The sequence below is a fragment of the Orcinus orca genome, chromosome X (assembly GCF_937001465.1).
Source record: "Orcinus orca chromosome X, mOrcOrc1.1, whole genome shotgun sequence".
NCBI lineage: Eukaryota > Metazoa > Chordata > Mammalia > Artiodactyla > Delphinidae > Orcinus > Orcinus orca.
The window spans coordinates 102,331,477-102,352,120 of NC_064580.1; the positions used below are offsets into that span (position 1 = coordinate 102,331,477).

The 20,644-nt window shown below is 38.9% G+C and overlaps 1 protein-coding gene across 7 annotated transcripts in view; it reads right to left on the minus strand.

Annotated features, from left to right (window-relative positions):
* The window catches only part of KLHL13 (kelch like family member 13), a 184,586-nt gene that overhangs the window by 84,273 nt on the left and 79,669 nt on the right, over nucleotides 1-20,644 (minus strand). The window lies entirely within an intron of this gene.

Sequence of the window (20,644 nt, forward strand, 5' to 3'; positions counted from 1 at the left end):
TTATGAGAGTTCCCTTGTATGTTATGTGTCGTTTTTCCCTTGCTGCTTTCAATAATTTTTCTTTGTCTTTAATTTTTGCCAGTTTGCTTACTATGTGTCTTGGGTGTTTCTCCTTGGGTTTATCCTGTATGGGACTCTCTGCATTTCCTGGACTTGGGTGGCTATTTCCTTTCCCATGTTAGGGAAGTTTTTGACTATAATCTCTTCAAATATTTTCTCAGGTCCTTTTTCTCTGTCTTCTCCTTCTGGGACCCCTATAATTCGAATGTTGTTGTGTTTAATGTTGTCCCAGAGGTCTCTTAGGCTGTCTTCATCTCTTTTCATTCTTTTTTCTTTATTCTGTTCCACAGCAGTGAATTCCACCATTGTGTCTTCCAGGTCACTTATACGTTCTTCTGCCTCAGTTATTCTGCTACTGATTCTCTCCAGTGTATTTTTCATTTCAGTTATTGTATTGTTCATCTCTGTTTGTTCTTTAATTCTTCTAGGTCTTTGTTAAACATTTCTTGAATCTTCTTGATCTTTGCCTCCATTCTTTTTCCGAGGTCCTGGGTCATCTTCACTATCATTATTCTGAATTCTTTTTTCTGGAAGGTTGCCTATCTCCACTTCATTTAGTTGTTTTTCTGGGGTTTTATCTTGTTCCTTCACCTGGTACAAAGTCCTCTGCCTTCTCATTTTGTCTCTCTTTCTGTGAATGTGGTTTTCCTTCCACAGGCTTCAGAATTGTAGTTCTTGATTCTGCTGTCTGCCCTCTCAGTATTGGTAAAGCTAGAAACTGAAGAAATGCATTTCACTGGTTTATCACCACCTAGACCGGTGAACACTGAAAAATGAAAGTGTCTCCTGAAACCAGTCATTTCTACAGACTGCTAATTGCAAAGGATAAAAGCATATTCTTTGGACTGTTACACCCTATTAAATTATCATAACCAGTGATGATGAAAGAGTGAATCACAAAATCCAATTTTGACAATAACTGCTTCACTAGATTGAACAAAAAAATAAAATATAAAACAGTGAATTCAACCAAGCAAGCCATCGCACATCACCAATACGCAGTAACTCAAAGGGTACGCTGAGCAGTCACTAGTAAAATACACAAATGAGGCACAGGAGGGCCCAATGCTAGCAAGCCCTTGTAACTTTCAAAATAGAGAAAAATATATGTATTTGATTAATGACCTATGAAACTTCCGTTCCAATATGGAAATTATAATTTAGCCTTAAGGAAATGTCTCAAATCCCTCTCTTACCCCATTTCCTGGCCTCCCCCCTTATGCAACTGGCTGGGTAGAAATGGCAAGGATATTAACGTAATGAACAATATAAGGAATAAAAGACAAAGCAGTTCCCCATAGGGAAGAGCCTATTCACAACACAGTCTAACACATGCATAGGGTTAGGGAGAGGGGTGGTGGTTTCTGCAGCTGTAAGGGCTCACTGATGCAGATCATTAACCACTATCTTCTGTGTATTCTCTGGTATGGTTAGAAAGGCTGGAGGTTTTTACTTAAACAAAATAATATGGTCTTATAAAAGGGAGCTGTGTTTTGCTACCACTAGATTTGAATTTTGCCATTGGGACACAGAAATATAGTGTATAAGTCCCTATGGGCTAGTTGGAAATACAAGAGTCATAAAAGCCTCTAGGATCTTGAATCCTAAAGGAAAGATTGGCTCAGAAGACACAGAGAAGAATCAGCCATCCAGGGAAACAGACACTAACAGTTAAAGGAATCAGTCCCAGAACAATGAAAAGTCGGTAGCAAAAGATAGGATTCTGTATTAACTAATCATGCGATAGCCAAGAGTAAACCTAACTCACCATCTTTTTTAATCTGAAATTTAGAATTAATTATGGCTTCCTTATTGCTTTCATCATCTCAGCGTTCCATGACTCCTTATTTGTGTGGATGTAGACTCCACTTTCAAGGTCCCCTCAACCCCAGCCCCACCTTGTTTATTCAACCCTATTTCTCATTATAAGCCATCCCAGAGTTGCACATATCTGGAAAGCACAGACCCTTTTACCCAGAATTGCCATGGGAGTTACAGCTTTTTTAAAAGAAATTACAATTTATAGTTTCTATGGATTCAAGAGAATCCAGACGGAAGTGTTACACAGAAACAATTTTGGGGAGAGAGGTTAAGGGGAAAGGGAAATTAGCAGAGGTTTCCCTTGTCCCCAAATATCTTTTCCTACAGTACCAACTCTCCGTCCGATAAACTTTCTCTCCAACCCTTGTGTCTTCCTCGCCTCTCCTCTCCTCTCCTCTCTCTCTCTCTCATTGTTTGCTCTGTACTACTGCCAGAAATTCCAGCAATTACAGGTTCATTTTATCATTTTAGCTAAATAGAAGTTTGCTGAAATTGTACCAAGTACAGTTGCCGGGATGAGGTCGCTATCAGTTTTTCACACCTTGGTGTGAATGAGTTCAGTCAAGTTTCTTCAAACCGCAGACAGCTGCTGCCCTCAGGGAATGGGGAAGGGTGGTAGTGAGAGGGAGCCTTCTGGAACCCTGGCAACCTAGGGTGGGGTGTTATTTGAAGGAAGTCGGCAGGGGGCCTTGCTGGATAGAGAAACTTGACTAGAGATGAAGAAAGAGAAGCTGAGACAGAGAAGGGTGCAGAAAGGGTCATAGGAGAACAACCAAGCTCAACTTCCAGTACCACTGTGTCTTCCAGCCCAGAATCCATCATGCCTTTCCAGACGCCCTGCTCCCAGGCCCTGGAAACCAAGCTAGTACTGCCCATGGGATAGATCAGCTCCTTACGTAGGTTAAATACAATACGTGGGGCAGGGCCAGAAACCTCACCGTCATATATATGATGTATCATGTCCAAACAAGTAATCTGTAAGTAAACCTTTAGAATTCATGGCATTGATAGGTTGGGAACTCCTTGTACTTTTCAGCATATAACTCCTCCCCCCCAGTACACACACCCTCAGCAGGTGGTCTCTTCTATTTTGGAGATGCTGGTTTTTTCCTGTCACTATCCATTCAATTCATAAAACATTTCCTTTGCCTAGATTGTGGCTGCTCCTCTGTTCTTAAGTTCCAAATCAAGCTGTGCCTTTTTAAAAAAAAAAAAAACTGTTAGTCTTTTATTTATTTATTTGTTTATTTATTTTCATGTGCACTGCATGCGGGATCTTAGTTCCCCAACCAGGGATCGAACCTGTGCCCCCTACAGTGGAAGTGAGGAGCCCTAACCACTGGACCGCCAGGGAAGTCACAAGCTCTACCTTTCTGAAGCCTAATTGGATTCTCCAACCAAATGCCCCCTTTTCTAAACTCTTGCAGGACTCACCTCAGCCTCCGAAATAAAGACTGAAAGCTAACTTTCTACAGGCAGAAAACGTTCATTCATCCCCCCAAACAATTAATAAGCACCTACTTTTGTTGTGTTTAGGCTGGAAGTTCAAACCTGAGTAAGCCCAGCTCCCCACAACCCTAAAGGTGGCCACAGCCCAGGGAGTATCAAATACAGTCACAATACGATGTGAGATGCATGACAGTGAAGGTGACAAGAATGCACATGGAGCGCCCTAACTGGGCAGGGAATGGGGCAAGTTCCACAGAGGTGACACCTGAGCTGAGTTTTTAAGAATAAGCAGGGGTGGGTCAGGCAGTCAAGTGACACAGAGGGAATGGTGAGGAGAGAGGGAGGCAAACTAGTTAAGGGATAATTGCAATTATGACAACATAAAGTCTTAAACTAAAGTAGTAGGGAGGGACATTCAAAAAAATTTTTAGGAGCTAGAATAGATAGGACTCACTGACCAGAGATGATGATAAAGGCTAATATTTGTTGATCAACTGCCATGCGCTAAGTAGTGTTATAAATGCTTTACTCAGTAAACCATTTAACTTAACTTTACTATGACCTTATAATGTAGGTCCTATTAATATCCCCATTTTACAGAAGAGAAAAGTAAGGAATAGAAAAGTCAAGTGCCATGAGGTATACAATGAGTAAACACTGGGACTGGAATTCAACTCCAGGCAGCCCAGCTCCAAAGACCACCACTAAGCCCTCTACACACTGTCTTTAAAATGTGGGGTCATTGGGGAGAAGGGGAGCCCAGGACTGAGAGAGAAAACGGTCAGGAAGGGGCTTGAATATATTGTCTGTTGCCTCTATTAATTATTTCTGCTCCTTGTTCCTAAAGTCAAAAGGCAATTTCTCTGTTCATTTTCTCCCTATATGTTCTAGTGTTTTCTTCAATATACTGGTAACCCAACAGGTACCTAGTCTTGACCTCAGCCTGTTCTCAGTTTTTGCACTTGGCACATTCAGCCTCTTCCTAAAATGATTTACCTTCATGGCTTATCTCCCCTATTAGGCTGACAGCATCCAAGGCCCAAAACACATCTTATTCACCTTTGATGAACGGCACCCAGTACCTAATATGTACTCAAAAACTAATTGGCTTGAACACAGAATAGCAATGATTCTTAAAGTTTCCTATTCCTCAGTCATCTGTAAATTGCCTTCATTTGTCATCTCACTCCTACATTTATTATTTGATTTTTCTTTAAATCAACCCTTTAAAAGTTTGCATTTATCTTAAAAGGAAAACGTTATACTTATTACCGCAAATGGAAAACTGCTATAACGTACTGCAATGAAAAGGCAACTATGAAAACAGACACAACTCCTAAAACAAGAAATGTTTACTTGTACACAGACTAACACCACCCTATTCCTCATGTATTACCTCACACGCACTGTGGGGTAGGGTGGGGTTTTTTTCTATTCAAGTGAAATTCACATACCATAAAATTAACAATTTTATACTGAACAATTCAGTGGCAATTAGCGCATTCCGAACGGTGGGCAACCACAACTTCTGTCTCATCCCCAGATATTTTCATCACCCCAAAATAAAAACCCATATCCATTAAGCAGCTGCTTGGTGTCCTCCCCACTGCCCACAGCCACTGGCAGCCACCAATGTGCATTCTGTCTCAATGCATTTATCTATTTTGATATTTCACATAAATGGAATCATACATTATGTGATCCTTTGTGCCAAAATTCTTTCACGAAGCATAATGTTTTGGAGGTTCATCCGTAATGTATACAGTATCAATACTTCATTTCTATTTATGGCTAAATATTGCATTGTACGCATATACCACAGTTTGTGTATCCATTCATCCATCGATGGACATTTGAGCTGTTTCCATATTTTGGCTCTTGTGAATAGCTGTGAACATGCATGTACATATATTTGTCTGACTACTTGTTTTCCTTTCTCTTGGGTATATACCTGGGAGTGGAATTTCTGGGTCATATGGTAATTCTATGTTTAACTTTTTGAGGAACCTCTGGCGTAGGTTTTGCACAGCACACTCTTTTTGTGTTTCAAAATAACATGTGGGATTAAAAGATTTCACACCAGAATGTGTGTCTCCAAACGTATGACAGGTAAGGAACGAGGTGCCTTCTTATCGTGCTTATGAAAATACAAATTTCAAATAATTTTCATCATATTTGTGTGCTAGTTGTTTTCTTTGCAGTTGGTCCTTTTACATCAATAGCAGATGGTTCAGGCAATTACTAAATTAGGTCTTCATATCTGAAGATACACGACTGATTTCATCAAAATCATGCCCAGGTGTGAGCATTTCCTTCACAGTCTAGCACAGTCTAGCACCTTTACATTTTAGAAATTCCATTTCATCTCCTGATCCATGTTAGTTCAGAACAAAATAGAAAAAAAAAAAAAAAAACCAACAGAATATAGAGCACAGGCTTGATTCCAATTCACAATTACATATCCTACAAATACTCTGTAGATTTAAAAATTACCATTCTCTGGATGTAGAGTTTTGCTCTCTCCTTGAAAAGACTGCAGCCATGCATTGTCGAGTATGCCTGAGCACTGCACCACTAACGCAGTTGGTCAGGATGAGATGTTGTTACCTGCCCTAGTCTTCACTTCAGCAATAATATTCATGAAATCGCAAGTGTAATACACCAGGCTTTTTTTATTTTCCCTGATAAACGTTAAAACAAACAACAAACCTATTCAAATTGAAAGTGTAAGTCTGTGTACTGCCTGGAGTCTTTACGCTGCCAGTAGCACGCACACCATACTTCAGAAAACACTGCTCTGACAGGAGCTATTTTTTAAAACTGCACATGCTATACTCACATATTTTGTTTGCCAAACAAACAGGAAGTTACCATCTTGTCTGCAAACTGACAAAGAACAAATGTACAACTCAACACAAAGAAATTCAAAACTAAAGGAGTTTTTAATAAATCTGAAGACTTAGACCTGTTGACTTCCTAAGAGAAAGGTGAAGTATCTTTGGGCAGGCATCTCCTAGAATCCAAGCTGTGAGGACAAGTGCTTCCGGAAGGACTCACAGTCACTTGCACTTTGCAACATCTTCCACTGGGAGATGCACTCACCCTGTGATTTGACAGAATACTTTGTATTCAAAGAGCACCCACCCCTAATTTAAATAGAATGCTACATTTCTTCCTGCAGTCAACCCTGTCATCCCCTAGAATATACTACACCCGCTGACACACTATCTACTGGCCAATGAGAGAGAATAATTTTTAAACAAATCATTTCCTTTTTTCAATATAGAGATTATCACAGAGAATCTTTATTCTTATGCTAAGGTGAAAGCATTTAACCAATTTTTTCAAATGCAGGTGTCCGTGGATATATACAAAAACAGAATATACCTTAAAAGCTGCATAAAAAGTAGAATTTTCCATCTTGAAGACTTTTACTGCCACTGACTACTCACATATAACTGGAGGGGGGGTTCCATTAAAAACAAAACGAACAAAAATCTGTCTTCCAGCCAAATATTTTGAAAATAAGACACAATAAAATAATTTAACAATATAGGAATAAATGTAAAGATTACACATGATCATGTACGTAAAGTGCCTAGCACAAGGCTCATTTGTGTCACAGCAATTTAACAAATGGCAGTTTAGGTCCTTCAAGATCAGGTGGCTCTCTTTGCTCCTTGGAACTAAACCGCAAATCCTCAGGCCACAATTAAATTGTAACTGTCAGGGTGCCCATAATCCTGGTGTTCCCCTATTTTAGCACGCAGCACATTCTACCTCATCTAATAATTACATGGATTTATATCTATTTTATCAGGTTGTAAGTACCCCTGAAGGCTCCTTAAAGCTCTTAAAAGAAAATGCAACTAAAAATTAAAAACATGGAAGAGAAAACCGTTTAATAAATGCCAATAATATCACCTTACTTTTATATGATGCCCTACTAATTACAAAGCACTTTCATGTCCTTGATTTCATTAATTTATGATCTTTTATTATCTTTGCCTCACCAAGAAGGAAATTGAGACCCAGGGAGGTCAAGTGATAGCTTGTTAAAGGCAAAGGTGGGATTAGAAATGGAGTTTATAAAGGCGAATAGGAAGAGAAAGGGACAAGAGTAACTAACAGCAAAGGTGGGGGACGTGCAAAGAGAGGAGAGACAGATACACAGAGGCTCGGCGGGAAGAACATGTCCCCAAAGGATATGTGAAATGTGTGGTCTTAATTTTTTCAACTACAGACACAATAGTATCATCTCTTAAAAATCACTTTGCAAGTGATACATGGTAGCTCATAGGGACCTTTAACTGGTTGCATCTGTCTAGGCCTAATCAGGAGAGAAACCAAACACTAATTTGAACTGGGAGTTTCACAAAAAGAATTATTAGCTTTGACAGGGGATTTGAATAACAGGGAACTAGAGTGATGAGCAACTGGCTAACGCTAAGCAAAGAGAATTCTAAAAAATACAGGAATGTCAGATGTCAGGAACAACTACTACCCCTAGGGCTGAAATAAAGCACCCACGTAAGAGATCCCTCCCCCAAGGCTAAAGGCCCAAGGGAGTGCCCCCAACCCAGGGCCAAGATCCAGACCTCATTTGGAGAGGGGATAGCTCACAGAAGGGCAGAGAAGTTGCTGTGGTCCTCATCTTTGGAATTTCTGGAAAGCTGAGCCGGCTTTGAAATTTTCCAGAAATTTCAAAGATGAGCCTATCATTTGGAACATACCTCTGGGAAGTGCCTTACCAGAAGCACTCTTCCACAACACTGTCTAAGGCGGCGCCAGGAAAAGCTACTGACAATTGGGTGAAGAAACCGAGCACTAGAGAAGATGCCTGAGTTGCCTGAACAGTCTGCTGAGCAAGCCCACAGGAAGCTTGAAGCAAATCCCTCTCCTCGTGGTATGCCTTTCCAGAACCTTCTACCAACAAAACTTCAATGCCAAGTGGCAAAGGAAACAAATATTTCAAAGCCTCAGATCCATGTCCACAGAGCAGGCAAAAAGGGTGAATTTGAACCTGAGGGTCAACAAATCAATAACTAGCACATTGGTTAACTGAGAAATACTGTTTGTAAGTAAGAGACAAATTTACAGCACAGCTGGGCACAATAATTGTTTTCCCAAGTCCACATTCTGGACAAATTTGCTAGAATAAGGATTATGTAGTTGTGTTGCTTTGATTCTATTACTTCATACTATATATAAGACATGTGGATGTATACCAACTCATATCCACTTATGAGGTTATAATTAGGTAAATGTGCCTTCACAAAATTTTGAAGGCAAAGAGTATTAGATTTTACCTATGTAATCTATCCTGCCAGGGTACTGCAGAAAAGAACCTTAAAAGACCATGTAGTGGTATGAAAGGCAATATACTGCAGCTATGGAATTATTCCTAAAATAACAATTTTACATGTTAAAGTGGTCTTTATTGTCAAAGCGCTTTCATAGCTGCTAACTCATTTTAGACTTGTAAGTTCACATAGCTAATTGCCGTTGCCCTTCCTCAACAGAGACCTAGCTACAGGGTCTAAAGTTCACTTAGCTATTTGGCCAAACAAATGCATCGAAGAGGTTCTTTCAGGCTAGAACCAATCCCTATCAGAGAATCCCAACCTATCACTGGGAATTATGGGTGCTGTTCTGCTGCAACCTTCTCTCTTCTTCTAATCTCCTAAAAATGCTACAAAATAAACTTATTTTCAATTTACTTTGATTGAATGTATATTTGAGGAATCTTGCAACCTGCAGAGATTCCATTATCGTTGGCTAGAGATGAGTATAAAAGTAAAGCTATATTCACTTCAATAGTGTTCAAGGGAGCGTTTTCTCATGCTTTTTGGGTTTTGTGGACCAGTAAAATATCAAAAGCAGCCTGGGGTCCTACAAAGGGTAGCCAACTTTATTTTGCAAAGTAGGAATATTTTCAAAGGCAACTATTAATCCATGACCTCTTATCCGCAGTTTCAAAATCCAAACAATTGGAAATCAAATGTTTCTTTTTTTTCTGCCTGTAACTCAACTCATTTGGCAGCAAAATCTGAACTGACCTGAACTCATCTGGCAGTAAAACCTGACCTGAACAAACGTGAGGCTATACACACGCTTTTTCTATCTCAGTGTAAATATGCTAATATGTGTAAATACATTTCACTGCAGAAATATTACTCTGATTACAGGGTGTCAGTTCAGCTCCTACTGGGGCTATTATGTAATATAGGAGACATGCACTCTATTACCTGTCTAAAAAACAAAAAGAACCTAAATTCTGAAACACATCTTGCCTTAAGGCTTTCAGATAATAGGGGTACACGACCTCTCATCGCTATCACTTCATTAAAGAAAGGGCAAATGGGCATTTTAACAACCAAAAAGTAACAGACAATCTCAGAATAGAGGATGGTTCTTAATGATCAATAAATTCAACTTTCTGGGAGAAAAACATCACAAAATGGTTGTTTTTCTTATTTCACTTCAGACCTGTGACAATACCCACAACAAACCAGCTTCCATGTGCTAACTAGCATCTGGGACCCGCCACCGGCGAAGACATTCTACCCAGGTGGCTCCATGCTCAAAAGATGGTCTTTGGAATCTTTTTGTAGTCTGGGGCAGGACTGTCATTCTGGGACAGGACCAAGTTAAGCCATTCCGTGACTGCTATAGGCCATAGATAAATGATACTTATGCAGCGAAAGAACCAGTGGTCATGTAGAATCCATCCAACAGAATTTTTAAACGTTTTTTTCATAGGGGCAGGACAGGAATAAAGACGCAGACGTAGAGAATGGACTTGAGGACACGGGGAGGGGGAAGCGTAAGCTGGGACGAAGTGAGAGAGTGGCATTGACACATATACACTACCAAACGTAAAACAGATAGCTAGTGGGAAGCAGCCGCATAGCACAGGGACATCAGCTCAGTGCTTTGTGACCACCTAGAGGGGTGGGATAGGGAGGGAGGGAGGGAGACGCAAGAGGGAGGGGATATAGGGATATATGTATATGTATAGCTGATTCACTTTGTTATACAGCTGAAACTAACACACCATTGTAAAGCAATTATACTCCAATAAAGATGTTAAAAAAGAAAAAAAAATGTTTTTTTCCCCCTAAACTGCCTCTAGTGAACAGATCAGAAGGTGTCTGCATCTCTGGTCCAAATCTAACTGAAAAGGTTCTTTGATTTTTAAATAACTAAGGTAACTGAGTGAACATGTATATACAAAAATAAATCTAGAAAAATCTAAATATATATCCTGATTGTGAGAACACTATACAAGCTGGGAGGAAAACCCACTAGTAAATCATCTTGTTGCATAAGAATCTTATGGCTTTTGTAGATCGCTTCTTTCTGAGCACCACCTATTCCCTGAACAGTATGATGTACTAAAAATACTAGACTACTCAAACATGTCAAGCTTAATCCCAGTAGATGCTACTGAATCAAGTGTCCTACAGTTTAAGAGAGATCGTTTAATCTCTCCTACAAGGGCCACCATCTGCATCTACAGACAGGACAATAAGTTGTTCAGTTCGACAACATTTAATGAATCTCTACTTTGCATAAGTCACTGGGTTAGATGCAGGAAATGGAAGGCTAGATAGGAAAACGCCATTTTCATCATGGACTTCATAGTCTAGTCGGGAGAGACTATTTAAAAAGTAATTATTACACAATGTGCTAAGTGATCTGATAGATGTGCAGTCAAACACAGTAGGATGGAATATCATATAATTCAGCTGGAGGCGGGGAGCAGAGTTAAGAGATCCAGCAAAAACAAAGGCACAGAGGGTCTGAATAAACTTAGAGAGGCCTTAATCACAGAAAAGACTACTGCATTTCCTCTTGCGTATTGTATCGCCTCTTTACATTCATCCTCGTATGTATTTCAAAATACACATAACTCTATACTGTAAATTAGGGGAAAGGAAATCAAAGATAAAGATGGGAATAAATCTTTGATGAGCATAAAACTGATGGTCATGAGATATCAAGTACTCTTTTTGCCCCCCATCGTTTGGTGCCTATGCCTGGTTGGTGCTCTGAGCACATGCTTAATTACCTATTGGGTAATCCAACACCATCACAGCAATACAAAAGAATGTGGCATATTTAACAAAGGAAAAATAATGCAGTACAGCAACAGCACAGGTTATAAAAATGGGAAGTGGCAAAAATGGGGTTAGAAAGATAGTTTGGGTGCCCAATATGAAGGGCTTTCTATGCCATGCTAAGGAAATGAGACTTTCTGAACTCACGTCTTTAACCTTAAATAACCAGGAAGAGGTTACTACATAATAGGTTTTAAAATTATCTCCATTCAAAAATGGCTATTATGAGAAAGAAGTCGTGATTCTATTAGTTATCTGAAAAATCATCTAATTCCCAGCTTCCTCATTTTCTGACATCATATTTCTATAATATCATTAAGTAATAATCAAATCAGAAATAATCATTAATTAGTAAGCTAATTAATATTAATCTGAAGAACTCAAGTTGACAAGCAAAAATACCATAAAATATAATGAAGAAAATGTGGATGCTGACTGCATGAAAACACTATTTATTTATAAGAATAACAAAAACAAAAAGTATGTGAGATAATTAAACATCCAACAGAAGGGTAGTAATCATTAAAAATTTTGTTTGTGGGCTTCCCTGGTGGCGCAGTGGTTGGGAGTCCGCCTGCCGATGCAGGGGACACGGGTTCGTGCCCCGGTCCGGGAAGATCCCACGTGCCGCAGAGCAGCTGGGCCCGTGAGCCATGGCCGCTGAGCCTGCGCGTCCGGAGCCTGTGCTCCGCAACGGGAGAGGCCACAACAGTGAGAGGCCCGCGTACCGCAAAAAAAAAAAAAAAAAAAAAAAAAAAAGATTTGTTTGTGAGGAAAAAAGTGACAACAACTGAACCGTCAAAATAAAGAGAAAGTTCATGCCCTTCCCCTTCCTGAACAGTTTCATCAGAAAGCCCTAAGTGGCATCAAGCAAAGTAGGCATCCTATGGTGAGGGCAGGGGAGGGAGGGCATGGTGAAGGCCCTTTATGTGGCTGCAGAGGATGAGGAAGCAACATCAAGGATGGCCTGGCATGGCGAGTTGAACCCCAAACAAACTGATGGTGGTATTCATGCTGGGGGACAGCGGCCACAGCCAGACTGGGACCGTTGGAGGCCAACATCCGGGGACGGAGAGGGCAGAGTGCGTCAACAGGATACGGGCTGCATGTGGCCCTGGCCAAATAATGGGAAAGACACATTTCTTTTCTTTTCTTTTCTTTTCTTTTCATTTTTTTTGCCAAGCCGTGTAGCTTGTGGGATCTTAGTTCCCCAACTAGGGATTGAACCCGGGCCCTCGGCAGTGAAAGCACCGAGCCTAATCACTGGACCACCAGGGAATTCCCCAGGAGACACGTTTCTTAATATTAGAGATTGAGGGGTGAAAACATGGAAAGGCAGAAAGCTAGGATGTGCTCTATGGTGTTGTATTAGAATTTGAGGGTAAATCAACTACACTCCAATAAAAATTTTTTTAAAAAAAGGAATTTTAGGTATTGAGGGGAATTCATAGTTTTCAACATATTGAAATATAGATGTAAATGTGTATGTGTGTATGTGTGAAGAGGGTGTGGAGAAAAGGGAACCCTTGTACACTGTTGGTGGGAATGTAAATTGGTGCAGCCACTATGGAGAGCAGTATGGAGGTTCCTTAAAAAACTAAAAATAGAACTACGATACAACCCAGCAATCCCACTCCAGGGCATATAACCAGAAAGGATGAGAATTCTAATTTGAAAAGATACATGCACCCCAATGTTCATAGCAGCACTATCTATAATAGCCAAGACATGGAAAAAAAGTGTCCATCAACAGGAGATTGGATTAAGAAGACATGGCATATTTATACAATGGAATATTACTCAGCCATGAAAAAGAATGAAATATTACCATTTGCAGCAATGTGAATTGACCTAGAGATTATCATACTAAGTGAAGTCAGACAAAGACAAATATTATATAACATATATGTGGAATCTAAAAAATAATACAGAATCAGACTCACAGACATAGAAAACAAACTTATGCTTACCAAAGGGGAAAGGAAGGGGGGAGGGATAAATCAGGAGTATGGAATTAACAGATACAAACTAGTATACATAAAATAGATAAGCAACAAGGATTTACTGTATAGCACAGGAACTATAGTCAATGTCTTATAATAACCTATAATGGAAAATAATCTGAAAAAAATATATATCTATAACTGAATAACTTTGCTGTATACCTGAAACTAACACAATACTGTAAATCAACTATACTTTAAGTAAAAAAAAAAGTTTGATGAGGAACAAGATATTTATAGAGTCTCAAGGTACTCCCACTACCTGCCCAGAAACACCATTAATTAGAAGGGAGAGAAAAAGTAATTTTACAATGGAGAAGCCTGACAGACAGCAGCTTAATCAAGTTAACATCACCAATACAGGACAAATTAAAATTACATGTCACCTGATAGGCTGCAATGAGAATACAGTATCATTTCTGTGCAATTCCTGCTAAAGAAGGAAAACCTGAATAGAATCATGACAAACCATTAGGACTAAGCCAAACTGAAGGACATTTTGCAAAATAATTGGCCTTTAGTCCTCAAAAGTGCCAAGGTCATGAAGGTCAAGGAAAGACTGAGGACATGTTCCATACGAAGAAAACTGAAGCGATATTACAATTAAATGCCATGCATGATTCTGAACTGGAACTTTTTGCTATCAAGAACATTTTGGGAATAATTGGAAATATCTGAATGGGCCTTGATTAGAATGTGGCAATGGATTAATGTTAATTTCCTGATTTTGATGGTTGAATTGAGGTTATATAGGAGAATGTTCTCATTTTTAGAAGTTATACACTAGAGAATTTGGGGCTAATGGGCATTGTGTCAGCAAGTGACTCTAAAATGGTTCAAGAAAAAGAAGAGCTCTGTGTACTGATATTATAGTTTTTCTGTAAATTTGAGATTGTTTCAAAATAAAAAGTATTACAAATTGGAAAACGCTAATATAAATTTTGGTACATGCATACACTAAAATAATATTTATAATGAGGTTAATGATAACAACTTTAAGAGGAAATATTTTAGTGCTTATTATGTTCCAGACAGCATTTTATAAGCATATCACGTTCAGTGATGATGAAAAGGAATGAGGACACAGAACGATACTCTTGATATATTATGTGAAAAATACAAATTAATATCTATAATATGAGCCTATTTTTATAAAAATAATACATATACACACATTTTATATAAATATAGACCAATATATTAACCGAGTAGTTAAATAACTGAATGATATAAATTTTCTTTTCATAAAAGTACTTTCTAAGTTCTAAAAATAATGAGATATATTAATTTTGCAATACTATTTATTTTAATTATACCATTTAGAACAATATATAGTAGTAATATGGGGAAATGTTAAAACTGCATTATTAGAGAAAAACATGATATAAAGATATGTATAAGGTATGAGTCTAATTTTACTTTATTTAAAAAAAGGGAGGCAAAAATGGCTGAGTGAAATATATTTAAATGTTAAAAGAGTAGTTAAATCTGAATAATGACACTAGAAATTATTTTTTATTTATACATTTCTGTATTTTCTAAATTTTCGACTATACGTAGATTAATTTTATTTTAAAAATGTTATTTTCTTCATTAGGTGATTATTAAGTAGATTATTAACAATATGGAAAGTGTTAATGGCATCACTTTGTAAAATACAAAATTGCACATACATGATGACCATGTAAAATGTATGCATGGAAAAACAGTTGAAAGGATGTACGACAACACAATAACTGGTTTACCTTAGATAAGGTGAAATATGTGTGATTTATTTTGTTTTCTGCATTTTCCAAAACTTCTGTAATTTTCATATATGTATACATATTATTTCATCTGTAATGTGTAAAAATTCTCTTGATAAGGGAAGGAAGGGAATTCCCTGGCGGTCCAGTGGTTAGGACGTGGTGCTTTCACTGCTGAGGGCCCAGGTTCAATCCCTTGTCAGGGAGCTAAATCCTGCAAGCTGCGTGGCATGGCCAAATAAATAAATAAATAAAATATATTTTTTTAAAGAAAAGGGAAGGAAAGCACATGAGGGGCACTGGAATAAGAATTTGTGATAAATGGTTTAGAAAATAATTCTTAAAACTGAAAAAGAGCCATTATCTTAACACTCTCAGAAGGCAAACACACAGCATGGTAGTGTAGACGTGGATACTGAGTGTGGTGATCAAGGCGATGGCCTAATCCCCAGTACACTGCCTAATCCCCAAGACCTGTGAATATGTTACTTGACATGGCAAAAAAGACTTTGCAGATGTGATTAAACCGAGGGCTATGAAATGGGGGGATTATACTGGATTATTCAAGTAGGTTCAATATAATCATAAGCATTCTTAAAATTGGAAGAAGGAAGCAGGAGAGGTCCAAGTGATGAGATGTGAAATGAACTCAACCCACTGTTGCTGGGTTTGAAGATGGAGGAAGAGAGCAAAGGAGTGCAGGCGGCCTCTGAAAGCTGAGAAAGGTAAGGAAGCAGATTCTCCCTTAAAGACTCCAAAAGGAACGCAGTCCTGCCTATACCTTGAATTTAGCCCCATGACCTCCAGAACTGCAAGATAATAAATCTGTGTTGTTTTAAGCACTGAGATTCTGGTTATTTGTTACAGCAGCAAGAGGAAACTAATACATGGGGCTATAGACAGCTGGAAAGAAATGGATGATTTTAGCAATCTGTTTTAGGGGGAACAAAATGACTGAGGCAGGAGAATGAGTTGAAATTGAATTAACAACGTTGTTAACAGCAAGAGCTGTGTCTGGACGCAGACGTGTCATTAAATATATGTTTATGGCCAAATACTATGCTAGAATAGTGCTCATAGTAACGTTTAGGACACCGACTGGGTTACGTTTCGATCTATTTTTATCTACCTCCCTACTTGCCACTGATTATTAGATTAAGACTTATTCCCTTATTGTAATTAATGTAAGCATTAATTCCCTTATCAATACTTATCCATCCCACAGAAAAGAAACTACTTGAACTATTCAGCCAAAAGTGTTTTACACATGTAAATAGTGATAGACTATATACCAATTTAACTGTAAATACAAAATTTATGCACCATACAATACCGAAAATCTGACAGAAAACGTTTAATTATAGAAACTACTTTTTTTGCTTTAAATGTGCAAAATGTAGGTTTCTGAGGTAAAAATGACACTTTATGTCAGAAAACCTGGGTACTCGTGTCTTGGGTCTTTCCCTTGCTATGCGAACTTGGAAAAGTTCTCTCACCTTTGCATATCAGATTCCCTTTCGTTTTATATTTAAGAGGGTTGTACAACATCTCTACAATCTTTTTCTATCTCTAAAGAAATGCAGTCTCTTTTTTGTGGAGCCACAACTATTCTTAGAAAAACAAATAGCCTTAACTCTGTTTTCAACTCCTTTCAAAAATCAACTTGACCTGCTGGAGGGTCTACCTTCCAGGGAGAACAAAGTAATTCAAGCATATCATCTCATTAATTTTCAAGACAGGAGAAAGAAAATATTTCTGTTTGGAAAAAAAGGAGAAAGAAAAAGAAAGAAATTGATAGCATATTAAATAAATTGCCACTGTTATGTTGGCAGAGCCAGGACCAGAAAACAGAGTTTTTCAAACTCAGGACTGCACTCTGCCTTTTCAACAGAAGGGTCTATCAGGTAATGAACTACCCTTAAAGGGAATGGGTAGGAGTATGGGATCAAAAGCTAGTATTTATGTACTTTCCCCTTCATGCCACACGGTCAACGGATAAATGTAACGTGAAGGGGCAGACTGTAGGGTCTGGAGATCAAATAGCTATTCTCTCCCTAGAGGCCTTATTGGTTTTAGCACTGCCTCAGGGAACCTAGAGAGAAAAGTATGTTCTAGCCAGCTCTGGACAATGGCTGATCTCAGACAAGCTCGGGCGAAGTTACATAATACTATTTTCAATAATGTGCCAGGAAAAATAAAGGACACTGTCTATATCTAGGCACAGCTCCTGTCAAAAACAAGTTTAATTCAAATTCACTCTGCTGCCTCTGTTATTTTGTTTCCCGAAAAGGAGATTGCTAAAATCACCAGAGGATTTCTTTCTAGCTATCTGGAGCTTGTATCTATGTCAGCTATGCCATGCTATGCTGGTAAAGGAAAACGTCTCCACCTTTGGAAGAATTTATTGCATTATCTACCCGGTAAGGGTAGGAAGTAAGGGAGGAGGACACGTTCCCTTTCCCTCAATGGCAGATTAAGGCCTTGAGCTCTCAGAGGAGACCCATAATAGGGCTGCCTGAGGGTCACAAAGCTTGAGATTGCCATAGCTAAAACCCAAAGCCAGGCACAGAAACTACAATCCAAAGGAAGAGTAGAGCTTCCTTCCAGGAAAAAGCAAAGGTATTACTCTTTTTCTATTCATTTTAATCTAAAATGAAGCAATGGCAGAAAGAAAAGTATTAGGAGACAGGAAGTCAAAATATCACACAACACTGATAACCAAAAGGAAAACTTTGTTGTCTGACTGTATATTTTTAAAAAGCATCCACATCGCTAAGGCTGTGAATTATTTCATGGGGCCACGTTCCTGGTCCCATGTAACCCATGACCCCACTGTGGTTCAGGAGCCTTTGGAAATTTTACATCATCTTTCAACACTTTCCATGCAACTGCATTTGTTGGGAAGATGAAAAGGGGGAAAAACTGAAGGATTGGAAAAGGAGAGAAGAGAAAATTTTTTAAAGAAAAACTTACTTTTATCAGTTTCCAGGTTCCCAATTCATTTATAGCACTTAACCTATTAATGGTATGCACTTCCAAAATACAGCAGAAATGCCTTGGCCTTAGGGTCAACATCATGGGTAGTAGGTAAAAAGTCCTAAGGGAGTTCACAACCCAGGGAAGGAGACAGACAGGCATGTGGTTAAATGCACAGACTGAGCTGAACTCCCTGGGTGTGAGCCCTGCATCCATGCTTATTAGCTCTGTGACCCTGGACAACTTACTTAAACTTTTCTGTGCCTCGATATACTCACTTGTAGAATGAGAATAATGATAGTACCTTCTTCATGGGGTTATTATGAGAATAAGATAAATTTGGAATAAGGAATATAGAATTATATATATGTGTGTGTGTGTGTGTGTGTGTATATGAGTTCGAACCTGGCAAGTAAATGCTATATGTGTCAGCTATTATAATGACTATTCAAATACAACTAGCACTACTATTGGGACTTTGATCACCACTACCACCACCATTGAAATAAGAGTTGATACTATGGGAGCCATAAGAAAAGAATACCTAATTCTGTTTGGAAGAGGAATGGGGTACATGTCAGTGAAAGTATCACAGAGGAGTTAATAATACCTTTGCTGGGTCTTGAAGGATAAACAGGAGTTGGTTAGGCCAACAACCAGGGAGAAGGCATACCAGCAAGAGGGATGGAAACAGGAGGAAACATATCACCTCCCAATTTTGAGGGAGGGCAACACGTGCTCTAGGCAGGAGATGAGGCTAGGCAGGCAGAGAGGAGCCAGTGAAGAAATCTAAACAAGGAAGTGATATGAACATACATCTTTACATTCCAGAAAGATCATTATGGCTGTAACGGGAGGGATGGACTGGAGAGGGAGAAGGAGGTGGGAGGTAAAAGAGATTTAAGACTGGAGGCCAAAAATCAGTTTAGAAGGATATTATAAAGATCTAGGTGACAAACTATGTGGGTCTGAAGTAAGAAGGAGGTAATAAGAATAAAGCAGCAGAGGGAGTGGATTGGAGAAATAATTAGGAAAGAGAAATGGGACTTGGTGACTGACTGAATATGGGGAATGAGAAAGAAAGAAGAGTCCTGGATGATGGCCAACTTTCTGAGTGAATGGCAGTGTCACTAAACAAGGCCAAGACCACAGATGAGGAGGCAGGTTTTGGGGACAGAGATGAGACAGGTTTGGACCCATCGTGTTTACAATACCAGGCAACGGTATTATTGAAATAAGAGTTGGTTTATTCAATGTTGAATAAACACTTGTATTTATGAGTTTTAAAATATTAACAGTGCTTTCAGTGCAGTAGAATTATACTTTTCCATATTTTTCCAAATACTTCACAGTGAGCATAAATTACACAATTGGGTAAGGAAAACTTTAAGATGAATACATGAGTGTCTAAATTTAAATAACAAATAGCTAATAGCCTCCGATCCCGCCAGCCCCAACTTACTGCCAAATATCTAACAGACACAAAAAGTGAGAAAATACAGCACAGGTATGGGAACAGACCTGGCAAAGGTGCTGTTCCCTTCCACTGTCCACCCTTGATACCTCTCTTGTGTTCATATCAAGTCAGAACTTACAAATATTGCTATATACTGGGAAGCCTGTGTGCCAGACTCTGGGTACATGGTATATTCATTTCTGATTACTGCTGTGACAAATAACTACAATCTTAACAGCTTTAAACAACACAAATTGACTATCTTAATGTTTTGGAGGTCAGAAGTCTAGAATCAAGGTATTGGCAGGGCTTGAGGGGAGAATTTGTTTCTTTGTCTTTTCCAGCTTCTAGAGGCCACCTGCATTCTACGGCTCATGACACCTTCCTCCATCTTCAAACAGCATGGCTCCAAACTCTCCTTCCATCATCACATCTCCCTTTTCTGACTCTGAATCCACCTGCATCCCTTTTATGAGGACCCTTGTGATTACACTGGGCTCTCCTGGATAATCCAGGCTAATTTCCCCACCTCAAGGTCCTTAACTTAATCACATCTGCAAAGTCTGTTTTTGCCACATACAGTATCAGTCACAGGTTCTGCAGACTAATATGTAGACATCTTTGGAGGGCCACTGTTAAGTCTACCACAGGTAGTATTTTCCACATTTCTTCACTATAAAGGTACTATTTTTCCTTTCCATACTCTTTCCTTTGGAAAGCAAATCATTAAGTCCACACTCAAGGGGGGAGATAGATGAAGTTCCATCTGTTGAATGGGGGAAATATATACATACAAACACACACATTCGTACATATATAAAATTCGGAATTGTTCTGCAAGGAAGAATTGTCTCTTCTCCCTCATCTATTTATTTCAATCATTTATTTCTATCAGTATTGGCTCATGGGTAAAACTCTGAGGAAGGGGTTGGATTAGTACCCAAGAGCACATACAGGGGCAATGGTCAATTCATTCAGTAGGCAAATGCCTACTGAGCAACTAATATGTAC